This window comes from Erythrolamprus reginae, chromosome 1 (genome assembly GCF_031021105.1).
Source record: "Erythrolamprus reginae isolate rEryReg1 chromosome 1, rEryReg1.hap1, whole genome shotgun sequence".
In the NCBI taxonomy this organism is placed as follows: Eukaryota; Metazoa; Chordata; class Lepidosauria; order Squamata; family Dipsadidae; genus Erythrolamprus; species Erythrolamprus reginae.
Window position 1 is genome coordinate 251,802,562 of NC_091950.1, and position 6,186 is coordinate 251,808,747.

Below are 6,186 nucleotides of genomic sequence, written 5' to 3' on the forward strand. Positions count from 1 at the left end.
CCCAACTTTGACAACTTGAAGATATCTGGACTTCAACTCCCAGAATCCCCCAGCCAGCATTCGCTGGCTGGGGGATTCTGGGAGTTGAAGTCCAGATATCTTCGAATTGCCAAGGTTGGGAAACACTGATCTAGCTACACAGTAAAGCAATGGAAAGAAATGCTGAAGTTTGAGTGACAGGGTCTACATAGTTTTTCTGGCTGGTGAGTAGCATCCTGATCAGGAGAGGGACAGCTGAAGCAGATGGTTACCTCTAGTGTAAATTTGCTCAAGTTTAAGGCCATCTGCAACTGTAGCTGCCACATATGCTATGTTCAAATGCCTTTCAAAAGGAACTGCTGCTGGTAGGTATCTTATGACATTTGTCGTGTTGTACATTTGGAATCAATGCACGGTCTGCTTTTGCATACTTTTTTCTGTTTTTAAACACAGCTGCTGACAGTTTTCTGAACTTTGCAAATTGTGTGTCATTGCACAGAACATTCCAAACCTCTGACAGTCAGGCCAAGGTTTTTAAAAAACTGGTCCTGAATTTCAAGACACTGCCTATGAAACTCCCATGGGTTGTCTATTATAGATTTGAAGTAATTTTTGAAGTGAGTAGGACCATGATGGTGAATCTATGGTACGTGCGTCATCACCAGTTGCTCTTCTGGTTTCCAGATGGTCTTCGTGGGCACCAGAGCACCAGAAAACGGCCTGACAGACTACCAAAAATGGGAATCAACAGACTCAAACTCAACCCAGATAAGACAGAGTGGCTGTGGGTTTTGCCTCCCAAGACAATCCCATCTGTCCGTCCATTACCCTGGGGGGGGGGGAATTACTGACCCCCTCAGAGAGGGTCCGCAACTTGGGCGTCCTCCTCGATCCGCAGCTTACATTAGGGAACCATCTTTCAGCTGTGGTGAGGGGAGCATTTGCCCAGGTTCGCCTGGTGCACAAGTTGCGGCCCTACCTGGACCGGGAGTCACTGCTCACAGTCACTCATGCCCTCATCACCTCGAGGCTCGACTACTGTAACGCTCTCTACATGGGGCTACCTTTGAAAAGTGTTCGGAAACTTCAGATTGTGCATAATGCGGCTGCGAGAGCAATCATGGGCTTCCCTAGGTATGCCCATGTTACACCAACACTCCGCAGTCTGCATTGGTTGCTGATCAGTTTCCGGTCACAATTCAAAGTGTTGGTTATGACCTATAAAGCCCTTCATGGCATCGGACCAGTATATCTCCGGGACCGCCTTCTGCCACCCGAATCCCAGCAACCAGTTAGGTCCCATAGAGTTGGCCTTCTCCGGGTCCCGTCGACTAAACAATGTCGTCTGGCGAGACCCAGGGGCGGAGCCTTCTCTGTGGCGGCCCCGACCCTCTGGAACCAGCTCCCCCCGGAGATTAGGATTGCCCTTACCCTCCCTGCCTTCCGTAAAGCTCTTAAAACCCACCTTTGCCGTCAGGCATGGGAGAACTGAAACATCTCCCCCCGGGCATGTACAATTTATGTATGGTATGCTTGTGTGTGTGTCTGTTAGTATATTGGGGTTCTTTTAAACTTTTTCTTTTTAAATATTTAAACTACAGTATTTGGATTTGTTATGATTGTTTATGCCATGTTGTGAGCCGCCCCGAGTTCGCGGAGAGGGGCGGCATACAAATCTGAATAATAAATAAATAAATAAATAAGCACATGCACACATATTCCAATTTTGAGCACTCGGTGCCAAAAATGTTCGCCATTACTAGAATAGGGTATCTTTACTAGAGTCACTGTTGCAAAACTGCTAAAGTGAAAAGCCCAAATAATCTATTTTTACTAAAAATTACTGATCCCCAAATCCCTTTAGTTTAATGATAAATAAGGAAATGGCTGCAGAATTTGAGCTAAACCAGTCCAAGTGTTAGTGATCTGTTACCATTGAATATTATTGCAGATAACTTCTATTCCAGGTGACATGAAATTAACAGTAAATGACAACTTAGAAATTATAGTTTGAAGACTTTAGTACACTGTGGGTCGGGACCCCTTTGGAGGTTGAACAACCGTTTCACAGGGGTCAGCTAAGACCATGGGAAAAGACAAATTTCCCCTAATGTTAGGAACTAAAGCTTCTATTTTGGCGCCTTGGAACATATTTTTACAATCCGACCAATCAGTCGTTTACAGTGGGGGTGTCCCTTTGACCTTCCTGCCAATCTTCTTAGAGCTCTGTTGGGAGAATTGGTGCTAGACTTATGGTTGGGGGTCACCACAACATGAGGAACTGTATTAAGAGGTCGCGGCATTAGAAAGTTTGAGAACCAATGCTATTGTAAAAGAAATATACATAAAATTAAAGTTTCCCCCATACAACTCCAGGGGGCAGTATTCATCTCTGATTCTCAGCTGAGGGAGCTGGTGTTGTCTGAGAGACATTTCCATCATCAAGGGGCCAATGTAAAAATGCAGACCCTTTCTACAATAACCTTTCCCACCAAAGCAGTACCTGTTTATCTACTTGCATTTGCAAGCTTTTAAACTTTCCATCTTAACTGCTGAGCCACTGCACCACCCAGTAAGAAATGTGAGTACAAAAACTGATTTAATTCAACTATTAATACATTGTACGAGTTATAGTTACCCTACATAAGATGTATATTTTATTATGCATGTAGTTGACTACAGAAGTACTTCATAGCAGCCTCCTAAATCATGACATTGCTGTTACCGTACAAAAATAAACTAACGAATTATTGGGAATATACCTACCTGGGTTCTGTAATTAAGAGGCAGAATCCATAGTTAGCATGAGCTGTTCATATTAACTGGCTGCAAGCAGAAAGAGTGATGGAGCAGCACAGCTTATTTTATTGGCTTACTTACGGTCAAGCATCTTATTTTCTCTTTAATTCCTTTTTCTTTTAATTCGAGGTGGCAGACAAACGTATGTCTTCATTAATTTAGTTTGGCTATGTATCTCTCACTAAACTGTGCTCCAATTCAGGGGTGTGAAACTTGATTTCATTGAGGCCTGCCTCAGAGTTGTGCTCGATCAGGGGTGGTGGTGGTCAGCTTGACATCACTTATCAAGGTTCCATTTTCAGCCGTGAAGGCCTCCTGCAGCCTTCTGCTAGCAAAACAGAGTTTGGGGAGGCTGTGCGTGGCTCTCCTGTGCTCCTTTTTTTAGCTGAGATAGTCTCCTTCAGCCCTTTGCCAGCAAAAAATGAGTTCCCTGAGCTCTGTTTTCGCTGGCAGAGGCACCATGGGCTGTTTCTCTGTTTTCAGGGCAATCCCGTAGGCCAGATCTAAGCATCCCATGGGCTGGATCTGACCCACAGGCCTTGAACTTGACACTCCTGATCTACTTCTTGTAGTTACATCTTGTGCTTATTTTCTCCCCATTCCCGTCCCACTGCCTTTTAGTGGTAAAATGTTCAGAAGAGTCAACTTCTGCATATGTCTGCTGAGACAATTATTATTTATTAGATTTGTATGCCGTCCCTCTCCGGAGACTCGGAGCTGCTCACAACAAAACCAACAATATGACAAATCTAATATAGTAAAAGACATCTAAAACCCATTATTAAAACCATGCAGCACAATCATACCATGCATAAACAGTATAACAGTATCTTAATTTCCCCATGCCTGACGACAGGCAAGGAGGGTAGGGGCGGTTCTGATCTCCGGGGGGAGAGCCCCTCAAGATTTCAAGTATATGGAGCTCCCCGGTGCTTCTCCAGAGTGTGTAAATGAGCAATTTAATCGCTTCTTGAAATATATCTCCAAAGGTTTTACAAAACCATAAACTTGAGAGCAATAAAGGGTATATGGGCGACCATGCAAACTTGCCCACAAAGATTTTAATGACTTTTTTCCCCTTTGAGAATAATATAAAAATGTTATAGAATTACTTTGGGAAAAGAAAAAACAACAAAGAACAGGGAAAGGCAACAATTAAACTCATAATTCAAAATGAAACAAATGTTACCCACTTGAATAAATTCTTGTTTTTTTAAAAATGAATGCAATCATATAATTGTATAAAAGAAGAATGCCAGTTTGGCACCAAGCTTGAAACCAAGAGATGCATTCTACTTCCATTTTAGGATGAAAAGTTGGCTTAAGTGAGTTTGGACCAATTTATTTCAGTCCAATTCATAAAAAATAATAAAGCAGGATAAAAATGGTAGGACAGGTTCCCTTGCTTTCCTGCCTTAATGCCAAGTGGACTTGCCCTCTTCTGGCTATTTTTCTTTTTCAGGGTATTAAAAAACCCCCAATAATTTGACTAAAGATTTAGGAAGCTGACCTCTGTAAGCTGGATAGGATTGTGTGAAAGCAATGGATGTCTGATAATTATACAGTAGTACCTTGGTTCTCAACTGCTTTGAAATTCATCGAATTTGCTAATTAATGCACTTTGAGGCAAATATTTTGTACCAATACTCAGTTTTATTTGGCACACAATGCCCAAGCTAGAACTTGTTGCGGCTTCTGTCTTGTCACTCACCACATTATTCCTTTTGGGAAAAGTTCATTTGGTGTTCACTGGTTTTGGTACTCATTGTGCCTCTCAGAACCAATTAACAATAATTTAACAATGGTTATTAACTAATTATTAAGTATTGTTAAATTATTGTTAGTTGGTTCAAACCACCTCTTGGTTCCTAATACAGTAGTATCTTGGTTAATGATTGATTAACAATTAGTTAATTGGTTATTAACTAATTGTTAATCAATCATTAACCAAGATACTACTGTATTAGGAACCAAGAGGTGGTTTGATTTATTCAGTCTTCCCAACCTATTGTCCCTAGTATTTCCCAACCATGGCAACTTGAAGAGATCTGGACTTCAACTCCCAGAATTCCCCAGCCAGCATTCGCCTGCGAACGCTGGCTGGTGAATTCTGGGAGTTGAAGTCCAGATCTCTTCAAGTTGCCAAGGTTGGGAAACACTGCCTAGGGACGCTGTAGATCCATATGAAGACACAACTTTCTCTTTGGAGTTGGAAAAGTGCAGGGGCTTCAAGAAATAAAAATAAATAAATCTGCTATGGTTAAAAAGAGGCTGAAATATTTGCTAGGACATTGGTCTTCTGATAAGGAGCTCACGAGTATTTATTTATTTATTTATTTATTTTGTCCAATGCACAATGAGATATATATATATATATAGTAAAATACATGATGGTTATAGAGGAGATACTCATAGTAAAATATATCTAAGAAATAATAGAAAAGAAGATATAGTTATAGAACATATCAATGAAAGAATAGAAGAAGAGATATAGGAATAGAAGAAAGATATAGGAGAGCAATAGGACAGGGGACGGAAGGCACTCTAGTGCACTTGTACTCACCCTTTACTGACCTCTTAGGAATCTGGATAGGTCAACCGTAGATAATCTAAGGGTAAAGTGTTGGGGGTTTGGGGATGACACTATGGAGTCCGGTAATGAGTTCCACGCTTCGACAACTCGGTTACTGAAGTCATATTTTTTACAGTCAATTTTGGAGCGGTTAATATTAAGTTTAAATCTGTTGTGTGCTCTTGTGTTGTTGTGGTTAAAGCTGAAGTAGTCGCCGACAGGCAGGACGTTGCAGCATATGATCTTGTGGGCAATACTTAGATCTTGTTTAAGGCGTCTTAATTCTAGGCTTTCTAGGTCCAGGATTGAAAGTCTAGTCTCGTAGGGTATTCTATTTTGAGCGGAGGAATGAAGGGCTCTTCTGGTGAAGTATCTTTGGACATTTTCAAGGGTGTTAATGTCTGAGATGCCATATGGGTTCCAAAAAGATGAGCTGTATTCGAGGATGGGTCTGGCAAAAGTTTTTTAAGCTCTTGTAAACAGTGTGAGATTGCCAGAGCAGAAGCTACGTAGGCTTAGGTTTACAACTCTTGAAACCTTCTTGGCTATGTTGTTGCAGTGGGCTTTGGCACTTAAATCTTTTGTTATTAGTATACCGAGGTCTTTAACTGAGTAGGGATTATCTGTGATAATTATATTCAGTTCGTATTTGATTCTTCTTCCCAATGTGTAGGACAGAGCATTTTCTAGTTGAGATTTGGAGTTGCCATGTGTTAGACCACTCAGAAAAAGAGGTCCACGTTATAAAATGATCTGCACTCTTAAAGTATAACCCCCACTTCCAATAACGTTTTAGTTTTTAGCAGGAATAGCAAGATAAGGCAATGCTGCCATAT